The sequence below is a fragment of the Dendrobates tinctorius genome, unplaced genomic scaffold (genome assembly GCF_039654945.1).
Source record: "Dendrobates tinctorius isolate UK_male_01 unplaced genomic scaffold, ASM3965494v1 ptg000237l, whole genome shotgun sequence".
Lineage (NCBI taxonomy): Eukaryota > Metazoa > Chordata > Amphibia > Anura > Dendrobatidae > Dendrobates > Dendrobates tinctorius.
Genome location: NW_027361904.1, coordinates 7,363,362 through 7,379,030, shown reverse-complemented (window position 1 = coordinate 7,379,030; position 15,669 = coordinate 7,363,362). Strand labels below are relative to the sequence as shown.

The 15,669-nt window shown below is 51.0% G+C and overlaps 1 protein-coding gene across 3 annotated transcripts in view; it reads right to left on the bottom strand.

Annotated features, from left to right (window-relative positions):
• Window positions 1-15,669, bottom strand: part of CNTFR (ciliary neurotrophic factor receptor) — a 483,759-nt gene that overhangs the window by 336,789 nt on the left and 131,301 nt on the right. The window contains exon 1 of one of the 3 annotated variants that reach the window (XM_073556706.1): window positions 2,860-2,880. The exons of the other annotated variants lie outside the window; for them this stretch is intronic. The gene's annotated coding sequence lies outside the window, so the exon portion shown is untranslated. Of the gene's footprint in view, window positions 1-2,859; window positions 2,881-15,669 lie in introns of those variants that run through there. 3 annotated transcript variants of the gene reach the window in all.

Below are 15,669 nucleotides of genomic sequence, written 5' to 3'. Positions count from 1 at the left end.
CACCACACCACCATCAATAACACAGTGCCACCACCACACCACCAATAACACAGTGCCACCACAACACCACCAATAACACAGTGCCATCACCACACCACCACCAATAACACAGTGCCATCACCACACCACCACCAATAACACAGTGCCTCCACCACACCACCTATAACACAGTGCCACCACCACACCACCAATAACACAGTGCCACCACCACACCACCTATAACACAGTGCCACCACCACACCACCAACACACTGCCACCACCACACCACCAATAACACAGTGCCACCACCACACCACCACCAATAACACAGTGCCACCACCACACCACCACCAATAACACAGTGCCACCACCACACCACCATCAATAACACAGTGCCACCACCACACCAATAACACAATAACACAGTGCCACCACCACACCACCATCAATAACACAGTGCCACCACCACACCACCATCAATAACACAGTGCCACCACCACACCACCATCAATAACACAGTGCCACCACCACACCACCATCAATAACACAGTGCCACCACCACACCACCATCAATAACACAGTGCCACCACCACACCACCATCAATAACACAGTGCCACCACCACCACACCACCAATAACACAGTGCCACCACCACACCACCAATAACACAGTGCCATCACCACACCACCACCAATAACACAGTGCCATCACCACACCACCACCAATAACACAGTGCCACCACCACACCACCAACACACTGCCACCACCACACCACCAATAACACAGTGCCTCCACCACACCACCTATAACACAGTGCCACCACCACACCACCAATAACACAGTGCCACCACCACACCACCACCAATAACACAGTGCCACCACCACACCACCACCAATAACAGTGCCACCACCACACCACCACCAATAACACAGTGCCACCACCACACCACCATCAATAACAGTGCCACCACCACACCAATAACACAATAACACAGTGCCACCACCACACCACCATCAATAACACAGTGCCACCACCACACCACCATCAATAACACAGTGCCACCACCACACCACCATCAATAACACAGTGCCACCACCACACCACCATCAATAACACAGTGCCACCACCACACCACCATCAATAACACAGTGCCACCACCACCACAACACCACCAATAACACAGTGCCACCACCACTCTCCCTCCCTCATAGAATGCTGGGGCTTGTAGTCTTCCTCCCATATAGAATGCTGGGACTTGTAGTCTCCCTCCCACACAGAATGCTGGGACTTGTAGTCTCCCTCTCTCATAGAATGCTGGGACTTGTAGTCTCTCTCCCACACAGAATGCTGGGACTTGTAGTCTCTCACACAGAATGCTGGGACTTGTAGTCTCCCTCTCTCATAGAATGCTGGGATTTGTAGTCCCTCTTTCTCATAGAATGCTGGGACTTGTAGTCACTCTCTCATAGAATGCTGGGACTTGTAGTCTCTCTCTCATAGAATACTGGGACTTGTAGTCTCTCTCTCATAGAATGCTGGGACTTGTAGTCTCCCTCACACATAGAATCCCGGGACTTGTAGTCTCCCTCCCACATAGAATGCTGGGACTTGTAGTCTCTCTCCCACATAGAATGCTGGGACTTGTAGTCTCCCTCCCACATAGAATGCTGGGACTTGTAGTCTCCCTCCCACATAGAATGCTGGGACTTGTAGTCTCCCTCCCACATAGAATGCTGGGACTTGTAGTCTCCCTCCCACATAGAATGCTGGGACTTGTAGTCTCTCTCTTACATAGAATGCTGGGACTTGTAGTCTCCCTCCCACATAGAATGCTGGGACTTGTAGTCTCCCCCCCACATAGAATGCTGGGACTTGTAGTCTCTCTCTCATAGAATGCTGGGACTTGTAGTCTCCCTCCCACATAGAATGCTGGGACTTGTAGTCTCCCTCCCACATAGAATGCTGGGACTTATAGCCTCTCTCTCATAGAATGCTGGGACTTGTAGTCTCCCTCCCACATAGAATGCTGGGACTTGTAGTCTCCCTACCACATAGAATGCTGGGACTTGTAGTCTCCCTCCCACATAGAATGCTGAGACTTGTAGTCTCCCTCCCACATAGAATGCTAGGACTTGTAGTCTCCCTCCCACATAGAATGCTGGGACTTGTAGCCTCTCTCTCATAGAATGCTGGGACTTGTAGTCTCTCTCTCACATAGAATGCTGCGACTTGTAGTCTCCCCCTCACATAGAATGCTGGAACTTGTAGTCTCTCTCTCATAGAATGCTGGGACTTGTAGTCTCCCTCCCACATAGAATGCTGGGACTTGTAGTCTCCCTACCACATAGAATGCCGGGACTTGTAGTCTCCCTACCACATAGAATGCCGGGACTTGTAGTCTCCCTACCACATAGAATGCCGGGACTTGTAGTCTCCCTCCCACATAGAATGCTGGGACTTGTAGTCTCCCTCCCACATAGAATGCTGGGACTTGTAGTCTCCCTCCCACACAGAATGCTGGGACTTGTAGTCTCCCTCCCACACAGAATGCCGGGACTTGTAGTCTCTCTCTCACATAGAATGCTGGGACTTGTAGTCTCCCTCCCACATAGAATGCTGGGACTTGTAGTCTCCCTCCCACATAGAATGCTGGGACTTGTAGTCTCCCTCCCACACAGAATGCTGGGACTTGTAGTCTCCCTCCCACACAGAATGCCGGGACTTGTAGTCTCTTTAGATATAATGCTTGGACTTGTAGTCCCTCCTCTGGGACTCACACTACCTGACACCAGCTCACTATACGATCCTCAGGTTCTGGCAGGACATGATGGGACTTGTAGTCCTACAACTGACTTGTGACACGACAATCTGTACTCACCAGTGAGCGCGGTGCAGTCCGTTGCGATGCCCAGGGCAGTGTGGGGTACGTGCCAACCCCAGCGCCCTGCACAGAGCCTGAGACCGAGGAGGCGAAGGAGACCCTTCCCCTAATCCCCGAACATGATTGATGAATTCTTTCATAGCCCATCTGAATGGAAAAGAGTGTAAGGAGATTAGAGGCATGTGACCCTCCTGAGGGGCGAGGAATGTACCCGGGTGACAGCAAATCACCATGAATGGAGACCAGCATTCCTGAGGACAACAGCGGCAGCAAAACAGGCGGCTGCAGCAGAGCCCAGGGCGATCACAGAGTGCTTACATGGGACTGCAGGTGACAGCTACTGCACTACTTGCACTCAGAGGTGTCACAGGGTGCTTACATGGGACTACAGGTGAAAGCTACTGCATTATCAACACTCAGAGGTGTCAAATAGTGTTTACATTGGGCTTCAGGTGAAGTTTCTGTATTATCTGCACTCAGAGAGGTAACACATAGTGCTAACATGGGACTGCAGGTGAAAGCTACTGCATTATCTGTACTCACAGTTGTATCGCATAGTGCTTACATGGGACTGCAGGTGAAAGCTACTACATTATCTGTGCTCAGGGAGTTATCACTGTTATCAGTGGTGTTACATAGGACTGCAGGTGGCATCTATTACATTATCTGTACTCACAGAGTTATCACTGTCTTATCTGTGGTGTTACATAGGACTGCAGGTGACATCTACTACATTATCTGTACTCAGTAATCACTGTGTAATCTGTGTTGTTACATAGTACTGCAGTGCAGTCACCGTGATACCAGTCCCCTGGGTAGTGTGTACTTCCTGCACCTGTCACCCTGCAGTTCCTGCACCTGTTACCCTGCAGTTCCTGCACCTGTCACCCGGCACTTCCTGCACCTGTCACCCTGCACTTCCTGCACCTGTCACCCTGCACTTCCTGCACCTGTCACCCTGCACTTCCTGCACCTGTCACCCGGCACTTCCTGCACCTGTCACCCGGCACTTCCTGCACCTGTCACCCTGCACTTTCTGCACCTGTCACCCTGCACTTTCTGCACCTGTCACCCTGCACCTGTCACCCGGCACTCCCTGCACCTGTCACCCTGCACTTTCTGCACCTGTTGCCCAGCACTTCCTGCACCTGTCACCCGGCACTTCCTGCACCTGTCACCCGGCACTTCCTGCACCTGTCACCCAGCACTTTCTGCACCTGTCACTCTGCACCTGTCACCTTGCACTTTCTGCACCTGTCACCCTGCACTTCTTGCACCTGACACCCGGCACTTTCTGCACCTGTCACCCGGCACTTTCTGCATCTGTCACCCGGCACTTCCTGCACCTGTCACCCGGCACTTCCTGCACCTGTCATCCGGCACTTTCTGCACCTGTCACCCGGCACTTCCTGCACCTGTCACCCGGCACTTCCTGCACCTGTCATCCGGCACTTTCTGCACCTGTCACCCGGCACTTCTTGCACCTGTCACTTTCTGCATCTGTCACCCAGCACTTTCTGCACCTGTCATCCTTCACTTCCTGCACCTGTCACCCGGCACTTCCTGCACCTGTCACCCGGCACTTCCTGCACCTGTCACCCGGCACTTTCTGCACCTGTCACCCTGCACCTGTCACTCACACTTCCTGCACCTGTCACCCGGCACTTCCTGCACCTGTCACCCAGTACTTCATGCACCTGTCACCCAGTACTTCCTGCACCTGTCACTCTGGACTTTCTGCACCTGTCACCCGTCACTTCCTGCACCTGTCACCCGTCACTTCCTGCACCTGTCACCTGGCACTTTCTGCACCTGTCACCCGTCACTTCCTGCACCTGTCACCAGGCACTTCCTGCACCTGTCACTCTGCACTTTCTGCACCTGTCACTCTGCACATTCTGCAGTTGTCACCTGGCACTTTCTGCACCTGTCACCCGGCACTTCCTGCACCGGTCACAAGGCACTTCCTGCACCGGTCACTCTGCTCTTTCTGCACCTGTCACTCTGCACTTTCTGCAGTTGTCACCTGGCACTTTCTGCACCTGTCACCTGACACTTCCTGCACCTGTCATCAGGCACTTCCTGCACCTGTCACTCTGCACATTCTGCAGTTGTCACCTGGCACTTTCTGCACCTGTCACCCGGCACTTCCTGCACCGGTCACAAGGCACTTCCTGCACCTGTCACTCTGCTCTTTCTGCACCTGTCACTCTGCACTTTCTGCAGTTGTCACCTGGCACTTTCTGCACCTGTCACCTGACACTTCCTGCACCTGTCACCAGGCACTTCCTGCACCTGTCACTCTGCACTTTCTGCACCTGTCAACTCTGCACTTTCTGCCTGTCAACTCTGCACTTTCTGCAGTTGTTATCCAACACCTAAAATACATAAAAGAAGAAGTATGAAAATGCACGATGAGGATCATCATAGAAAAACATGTAGTTTTATTAATGGCAACACAAAAAAGCACACAAATGTAAAACAAACAAAAGGGCTGATGAAAGCCACCGCCTGTCCTCATCTGACACTATAGTAACAGTTCACAGGACACCCAACAAAACAGATCAACATCTGCAGAAAAGGAAAGATGGGACTTGTACTGACACAAAGTGATGGTCAGAGAAATGAAGCTAATAATAATGCTGTCATACCAAATACAATAAATAAACCCAATGTGTATAGTGCCAAGAAATATTCCTCCACGTGTAATAATGTCACATAGAGGAGTGCATTGTCTTGTAACCATCAGCACAAATAACCCGCAGAATGACAAATATAGTACGGCATAATAAATACAGGAACACAAGGGGCCTGTGCCGTAAGGCAATATAGGATGGGGAGCAGAGACCACAAGCGCATCGCCACCCAGTCTGTGGCTTCCTCAGGGGTAAAGTGTGTCAGTCACCCTGCGCCTGTCATCCTGCATCTGTCCTCCTGTGCCTGTCGCCCTGCGCCTGTCATCCTACGACCTGTCATCCTGCGCCTGTCATCCTGTGCCTGTTGTTCTGCACCTGTCATCCTGCACCTGTTGTCCTGCGCCTGTCGTCCTGCACCGGTTGTCCTGCGCCTGTCATCCTGCATCTGTCCTCCTGCATCTGTCCTCCTCCGCCTATCAACCTACGACCTGTCATCCTGTGCCTGTCATCCTGCAACTGTCCTTCTGTGCCTGTTGTCCTGCGCCTGTCGTCCTGCATCTGTCCACCTACGACCTGTCATCCTGTGCCTGTCATCCTGCAAGTGTCCATCTGTGCCTGTCATCCTGCACCTGTCATCCTGCGCCTGTCATCCTATGCGTGTCATCCTGCACCTGTCATCCTGCGCCTGTCGTCCTGTGCCCGTCATCCTGCGCCTGTCATCCTGTGCCCTGCAGCTGTCATCCTGCACCTGTCATCCTGTGTCTGTCATCCTGCGGCCTGTCCTCTTGCGCCTGTCCTCCTGCACCTGCCATGCTGTGCCTGTCCTCCTGCGCCTGCCCTCCTGCACCTGTCCTCCTGCGCCTGTCCTCCTGCGCCTGTCATCCTGAACCTGTCATCCTCTGCTGTCGTCCTGCGCCTGCCTCCTGCGCCTGCCCTCTTGCACCTGTCCTCCTGCACCTGTCCTCCTGCGCCTGTCATCCTGAACCTGTCCTCCTGCGCCTGTCCTCCTGCACCTGTCATCCTGAACCTGTCATCCTCTGCTGTCGTCCTGTGCCTGTTGTCCTGAGCCTGCCTCCTGCGCCTGCCCTCCTGCACCTGTCCTCCTGCGCCTGTCCTCCTGCGCCTGCCCTCCTGCACCTGTCCTCCTGCGCCTGTCATCCTCTGCTGTCGTCCTGTGCCTGTTGTCCTGAGCCTGCCTCCTGCGCCTGCCCTCCTGCACCTGTCCTCCTGCGCCTGTCCTCCTGCGCCTGTCCTCCTGCGCCTGTCATCCTGAACCTGTCCTCCTGCGCCTGTCCTCCTGCGCCTGTCATCCTCTGCTGTCGTCCTGTGCCTGTTGTCCTGCGCCTGCCCTCCTGCACTTGTCCTCCTGCGCCTGTCATCCTGTCCTCCTGTGCTTGTCGTCCTGAACCTATCGTCCTGCACCTGCCCTCGTGCGCCTGTCGTCCTGCGCCTGCCCTCCTGCGCCTGTCCTCCTGCACCTGTCCTCCTGCGCTTGTCCTCCTGTGCTTGTCGTCCTGAACCTATCGTCCTGCGCCTGTTGTCCTGCGCCTGTCATCTTGCGCCTGTCATCTTGCGCCTGCCCTCCTGCGCCTGTCACATTTGTTACAATGTTGCAGTGCTTGCTGGGCCTGTGCTGTTGTGTTTGTATCTGTAGACACATTTGCTCCAATGTTGCAGCTGCCATTCGACCTCCTCCTCAAAACGGTGCGGGGGGGATACCTCTACCGTTTCGCCCCTCCACCATTGTTCCTGCTGCTGTGACTGTAGGAACGGATCGCGCTCACACCTCGGCTGCTCGCTACGTGTGACCTCGTGTGAGCGACTGTATGCCGGTTCATTCTCGTCGTGCTCGCACGTTTTCTGGGAGACGATCCCGAGTAACATGAAAAGACGAGAATATGGTAGCGTTTATCCGTAATGTAGATCGACGGATGCGGTCTCAGACCTGTAACCAGCTGTGTGAGCGCAGCTGCCGCTCCGGCAGAAAGTGACGGTAACGCGTCCTGACAGCTCCACGCAAAAGACAAACAAATAGAAGGAATCGCTAACACAGAAGAGTCCGACTTCACACAAACCACAACAGAAGTCCTGAAAAACACCACGCCTGCCAGAGGAACCGCCGGGAGCTGGGATCTGCCTCCCCTATTATGGACCCAGCGTGGAAACTGGAGAGATGGATAGATAAAAGAAAAGATCATTTGAAAAACTATTCACACCCTGTAAACTTTTCCACATTTTTTCATTTTACACCCAAAAACTTAAATGCATTTTATTGGGATTTTTTTTGCGATACAACACAAAGTAACAAGTATGTGAAATGATACAAGGTTTTCTAAGTATTTTAAAAATATAAATCTGAACAATGCGCTTTGCATTAGTATTCAGCCACCCGTAGTCTGAATACTGAGTAACCAGTTGCCTCCAGAAGTCACATAATTAGTACGTCCTCACGTGAGTGATGTCTTCTCAGTATAACTACAGCTGCTCTCTGAAAGCCTCAGAGGTTTATGTGAGAATATTAGGGATCAAACAGCATTATGAAAACCAAGGAGCTCACCAGACAGGTCAGGGATAAAGTTGTAGCAAAGAGGAAAGGAGGGTTAGGTTATAAAAAAAAATAGCACGAGCTCTGAACATCTCACGGAGCAATGTACAATCCACCATCCAAAAATGGAAGGAGTATAACACCACTGCAAACCTACCAAGACATGGCTGTCACCCAACCAGACATCCTAAGCAAGGAGAGCACTAATTACAGAAGACACTAAGAGGTCCATGGTCAATGGGGGAACTGCAGAGATCCACAGCTAAGGGGGAAGAATTTGTCCATAGGACGACTATTAGTTATATATTCCACAAATCTGCCCTTTATGGAACAGTAGCAAGAAGAAAGACATTTGTGAAAGCCGTAAAATGTCCCATTTGTAGTTTGCAAAAAGCCATGTAGGAGACAAAGGGAGCATGAGAAATCAAGAGCTCTGGTCAGATGAGACCAAAAGAGAACTTTGTGGGCTAAATGCAAAACGTTATGTGTGACAGAAAGCTAACACTGCACATCACCCTAAAAACACCGTCCCCACCGTCACACATGGTGGTAGCAGCATCATGCTGTGGGGAGGCTTTTCTTCAGCAGGGGCAGGGAAGCTGGACAGAGTGATGGGAAGATGGATGGAACTAAATACTCGAACATCCCAGAGGAAAACCTGTTAGAGGCTGCAGAAGAAGTGAGACTGGGATGTAGGTTCACCTTCCAGCAGGACAACGACCCTCAACATCCTGACAGAGCTGCAATGGAGGGTTTAGCTCCGAGCATGTTCCTGTGTATGAACAGCCCAGTCACCGTCCAGACACAAATCCCAGAGAATGTGTGTCCAGATGTGAAAAATGAAAATTACTGATCACAGACATCTCCATCCGATCTCACTGAGCGAGAGCGAGGGGGCAAAATGTCACCTCTAGACGAGCAAAGGTGGAGAGACAGACCCCAAAAGACTGCAGTGAAAGGTGGGAGAGAAAGACCCCAAAAGACTGCAGAGAAAGGTGGGAGAGACAGACCCCAAAAGACTGCAGAGAAAGGTGGGAGAGACAGACTCCAAAAGACTGCAGAGAAAGGTGGGAGAGACAGACTCCAAAAGACTGCAGAGAAATGTGGTAGAGACAGACTCCAAAAGACTGCAGAGAAAGGTGGGAGACAGACCCCAAAAGACTGCAGAGAAAGATGGGAGAGACAGACCCCAAAAGACTGCAGAGAAAGGTGGGAGAGACAGACTCCAAAAGACTGCAGAGAAAGGTGGGAGAGACAGACCTCAAAAGACTGCAGAGAAAGATGGGAGAGACAGACCCCAAAAGACTGCAGAGAAAGGTGGGAGAGACAGACCCCAAAAGACTGCAGAGAAAGGTGGGAGAGACAGACCCCAAAAGACTGCAGAGAAAGATGGGAGAGACAGACTCCAAAAGACTGCAGAGAAAGGTGGGAGAGACAGACCTCAAAAGACTGCAGAGAAAGATGGGAGAGACAGACCCCAAAAGACTGCAGAGAAAGGTGGGAGAGACAGACCCCAAAAGACTGCAGAGAAAGATGGGAGAGACAGACTCCAAAAGACTGCAGAGAAAGGTGAGAGAGACAGACTCCAAAAGACTGCAGAGAAAGGTGGGAGAGACAGACTCCAAAAGACTGCAGAGAAAGGTGGTCCTACGAAGTACTGACTCAGGGGGCGGAATACAAATGCACAATGTTCAGATTTAAAATTTTTAAAATAATTAGAAAACCAAAATCCTTCTATCATTTCCTTTACACGTCACAAATACTTGTTACTTTGTGTCGGGGTCACAGAAAATCCCAGAATACGTGTCAGCTTGTGAGTGTGACATGAAAAATGTGGAAAAGTTATCGGGTATGAAGACTTTTTCAAGGCGTTGTAGATATGAAATACAATGGACATACAGTGGCATGTAAAAGTTTGTGCGCCCCCGGTCAAAATTTCTTGTTATTGTGAACAGTAAAGCAAGTTGAAGATGAAATGATCTAAAAGGCCTAAACTTAAAGATGACATATATATATATATATTCATATTTTACATTTCAAAAATTGCAAAAAGGAAAATGGGCTGATGCAAAAGTTTGTGTACCCTGCATACTTAGTACCTAGTAGCGCCCCCTTTTACAAGTGCGAGACGTCGTCTTATTACAGAACAGGAAATTATCTCAGTGAGAAAAACAGAAGAGTCGCAGCCACAAATTAATAATTGATCAAAATGTAATCTGGGGATCAGGAGGAGGAGAGCCACACCGGCCCTTTGTTCCCCCCCATCCCCTGTGCTCTGAGACCCCCCCAGCCCTCGGAGACCCCCCAGCCCCTCCATGACCACATGAGGTTCTCATAAGATCCTCAGCCATAAGTAAAAAAAAAAATCAGCACTAAAGATGAACTAATACACTGTAGATGGACACAAGAACGCTGCAGACCTAAAACACTCTATGCTGCGGAAACCATCCACCCTTCACTATCTGCTGTATGTCCTCATCTCCTGAAATACTCTGTGCTGCAGGGACCATCCACCCTTCACTATCTGCTGTATGTCCCCAGCTCCTGAAATACTCTGTGCTGCGGGGACCATCCACCCTTCACTATCTGCTGTATGTCCTCATCTCCTGAAATACTCTGTGCTGCGGAAACCATCCACCCTTCACTATCTGCTGTATGTCCTCATCACCTGAAATACTCTGTGCTGCAGGGACCATCCACCCTTCACTATCTGCTGTATGTCCTCATCTCCTGAAATACTCTGTGCTGTGGGAAGATCTTCCTCCTTTCATTATCTGCTGTAAGCCTCATCTCCTGAAATACTCTGTGCTGCGGGGACCATCCGCCCTTCACTATCTGCTGTATGTCCTCATCTCCTCAAATACTCTGTGCTGTGGGAAGATCTTCCTCCTTTCATTATCTGCTGTAAGCCTCATCTCCTGAAATACTCTGTGCTGCAGGGACCATCCACCCTTCACTATCTGCTGTATGTCCTCATCTCCTGAAATACTCTGTGCTGCAGGGACCATCCACCCTTCACTATCTGCTGTATGTCCTCATCTCCTGAAATACTCTGTGCTGTGGGAAGATCTTCCTCCTTTCATTATCTGCTGTAAGCCTCATCTCCTGAAATACTCTGTGCTGCGGGGACCATCCGCCCTTCACTATCTGCTGTATGTCCTCATCTCCTCAAATACTCTGTGCTGCAGGGACCATCCACCCTTCACTATCTGCTGTATGTCCTCATCTCCTGAAATACTCTGTGCTGCAGGGACCATCCGCCCTTCACTATCTGCTGTATGTCCTCATCTCCTGAAATACTCTGTGCTGCGGGGACCATCCACCCTTCACTATCTGCTGTATGTCCTCATCTCCTGAAATACTCTGTGCTGCGGAAACCATCCACCCTTCACTATCTGCTGTATGTCCTCATCACCTGAAATACTCTGTGCTGCAGGGACCATCCACCCTTCACTATCTGCTGTATGTCCTCATCTCCTGAAATACTCTGTGCTGTGGGAAGATCTTCCTCCTTTCATTATCTGCTGTAAGCCTCATCTCCTGAAATACTCTGTGCTGCGAGGACCATCCGCCCTTCACTATCTGCTGTATGTCCTCATCTCCTCAAATACTCTGTGCTGCAGGGACCATCCACCCTTCACTATCTGCTGTATGTCCTCATCTCCTGAAATACTCTGTGCTGCAGGGACCATCCGCCCTTCACTATCTGCTGTATGTCCTCATCTCCTGAAATACTCTGTGCTGCAGGGACCATCCGCCCTTCACTATCTGCTGTATGTCCTCATCTCCTGAAATACTCTGTGCTGCGGGAACCATCCACCCTTCATTATCTGCTGTATGTCCTCATCTCCTGAAATACTCTGTGCTGTGGGGACCAACCGCCCTTCACTATCTGCTGTATGGCCTCATCTCCTGAATAATTCTGTGCTGTGGGGACCATCCGCCCTTCACTATCTACTGTATGTCCTCATCTCCTGAAATACTCTGTGCTGCGGGGACCATCCGCCCTTCACTATCTACTGTATGTCCTCATCTCCTGAAATACTCTGTGCTGTGGGGACCATCCGCCCTTCACTATCTGCTGTATGGCCTCATCTCCTGAATAATTCTGTGCTGTGGGGACCATCCGCCCTTCACTATCTGCTGTATGTCATCTCCTGAAATACTCTGTGCTGTGGGAAGATCTTCCTCCTTTCATTATCTGCTGTAAGTCCTCATCTCCTGAAATACTCTGTGCTGTAGGGACCATCCGCCCATCACCAACTGCTGTATGTCCTCATCTCCTGAAATACTCTGTGCTGCGGGGACCATCCGCCCTTCACTATCTGCTGTATGTCCTCATCTCCTGAAATACTCTGTGCTGCCGGTACCATCCGCCCTTCACTATCTACTGTATGTCCTCATCTCCTGAAATACTCTGTGCTGCGGGGACCATCCGCCCATCACTATCTGCTGTATGTCCTCATCTCCTGAAATACTCTGTGCTGCGGGGACCATCCGCCCTTCACTATCTGCTGTATGTCCTCATCTCCTGAAATACTCTGTGCTGCCGGTACCATCCGCCCTTCACTATCTGCTGTATGTCCTCATCTCCTGAAATACTCTGTGCTGCGGGGACCATCCGCCCTTCACTATCTGCTGTATGTCCTCATCTCCTGAAATACTCTGTGCTGCGGGGACCATCCGCCCTTCACTATCTGCTGTATGTCCTCATCTCCTGAAATACTCTGTGCTGCGGGGACCATCCGCCCTTCACTATCTGCTGTATGTCCTCATCTCCTGAAATACTCTGTGCTGCGGGGACCATCCGCCCTTCACTATCTACTGTATGTCCTCATCTCCTGAAATACTCTGTGCTGTGGGGACCATCCGCCCTTCACTATCTACTGTATGTCCTTATCTCCTGAAATACTCTGTGCTGTGGGGACCATCCGCCCTTCACTATCTGCTGTATGTCCTCATCTCCTGAAATACTCTGTGCTGCGGGGACCATCCGCCCTTCACTATCCACTGTATGTCCTCATCTCCTGAAATACTCTGTGCTGCGGACACCATCCACCCTTCATTATCTGCTGTATGTCCTCATCTCCTGAAATACTTTGTGCTGCGGGGATCATCCGCCCTTCACTATCTGCTGTATGTCCTCATCTCCTGAAATACTCTGTGCTGCGGGGACCATCCACCGTTCATTATCTGCTGTATGTCCTCATCTCCTGAAATACTCTGTGCTGTAGGGACCATCCGCCCATCACTATCTGCTGTATGTCCTCATCTACTGAAATACTCTGTGCTGCGGGGACCATCCACCGTTCATTATCTACTGTATGTCCTCATCTCCTGAAATACTCTGTGCTGCGGGGACCATCCGCCCTTCCCTATCTGCTGTATGTCCTCATCTCCTCAAATACTCTGTGCTGCAGGGACCATCCACCCTTCACTATCTGCTGTATGTCCTCATCTCCTGAAATACTCTGTGCTGCAGGGACCATCCGCCCTTCACTATCTGCTGTATGTCCTCATCTCCTGAAATACTCTGTGCTGCAGGGACCATCCGCCCTTCACTATCTGCTGTATGTCCTCATCTCCTGAAATACTCTGTGCTGCGGGAACCATCCACCCTTCATTATCTGCTGTATGTCCTCATCTCCTGAAATACTCTGTGCTGCGGGAACCATCCGCCCTTCACTATCTGCTGTATGGCCTCATCTCCTGAATAATTCTGTGCTGTGGGGACCATCCGCCCTTCACTATCTACTGTATGTCCTCATCTCCTGAAATACTCTGTGCTGCGGGGACCATCCGCCCTTCACTATCTGCTGTATGGCCTCATCTCCTGAATAATTCTGTGCTGTGGGGACCATCCGCCCTTCACTATCTGCTGTATGTCCTCATCTCCTGAAATACTCTGTGCTGCAGGGACCATCCGCCCTTCCATCTCCTGAAATACTCTGTGCTGCAGGGACCATCCGCCCTTCACTATCTGCTGTATGTCCTCATCTCCTGAAATACTCTGTGCTGCCGGTACCATCCGCCCTTCACTAACTGCTGTATGTCCTCATCTCCTGAAATACTCTGTGCTGCGGACACCATCCACCCTTCATTATCTGCTGTATGTCCTCATCTCCTGAAATACTTTGTGCTGCGGGGACCATCCGCCCTTCACTATCTGCTGTATGTCCTCATCTCCTGAAATACTCTGTGCTGCCGGTACCATCCGCCCATCACTAACTGCTGTATGTCCTCATCTCCTGAAATACTCTGTGCTGCGGACACCATACACCCTTCATTATCTGCTGTATGTCCTCATCTCCTGAAATACTTTGTGCTGCGGGGACCATCCGCCCTTCACTATCTGCTGTATGTCCTCATCTCCTGAAATACTCTGTGCTGCGGGGACCATCCGCCCTTCACTATCTGCTGTATGTCATCTCCTGAAATACTCTGTGCTGCCGGTACCATCCACCCTTCACTATCTGCTGTATGTCCTCATCTCCTGAAATACTCTGTGCTGCGGACACCATCCACCCTTCATTATCTGCTGTATGTCCTCATCTCCTGAAATACTTTGTGCTGCGGGGACCATCCGCCCTTCACTATCTGCTGTATGTCCTCATCTCCTGAAATACTCTGTGCTGCCGGTACCATCCGCCCATCACTAACTGCTGTATGTCCTCATCTCCTGAAATACTCTGTGCTGCGGGAACCATCCACCCTTCATTATCTGCTGTATGTCCTCATCTCCTGAAATACTCTGTGCTGCGGGAACCATCCGCCCTTCACTATCTGCTGTATGGCCTCATCTCCTGAATAATTCTGTGCTGTGGGGACCATCCGCCCTTCACTATCTACTGTATGTCCTCATCTCCTGAAATACTCTGTGCTGCGGGGACCATCCGCCCACCACTATCTGCTGTATGGCCTCATCTCCTGAATAATTCTGTGCTGTGGGGACCATCCGCCCTTCACTATCTGCTGTATGTCCTCATCTCCTGAAATACTCTGTGCTGCAGGGACCATCCGCCCTTCACTATCTGCTGTATGTCCTCATCTCCTGAAATACTCTGTGCTGCCGGTACCATCCGCCCTTCACTAACTGCTGTATGTCCTCATCTCCTGAAATACTCTGTGCTGCGGACACCATCCACCCTTCATTATCTGCTGTATGTCCTCATCTCCTGAAATACTTTGTGCTGCGGGGACCATCCGCCCTTCACTATCTGCTGTATGTCCTCATCTCCTGAAATACTCTGTGCTGCCGGTACCATCCGCCCATCACTAACTGCTGTATGTCCTCATCTCCTGAAATACTCTGTGCTGCGGACACCATCCACCCTTCATTATCTGCTGTATGTCCTCATCTCCTGAAATACTTTGTGCTGCGGGGACCATCCGCCCTTCACTATCTGCTGTATGTCCTCATCTACTGAAATACTCTGTGCTGCGGGGACCATCCGCCCTTCACTATCTGCTGTATGTCATCTCCTGAAATACTCTGCGCTGCGGGGACCATCCACCCTTCACTATCTGCTGTATGTCCTCATCTCCTGAAATACTCTGTGCTGCGGGGACCATCCGACCTTCACTATCTGCTGTATGTCCTCATCTCCTGAAATACTCTGTGCTGCC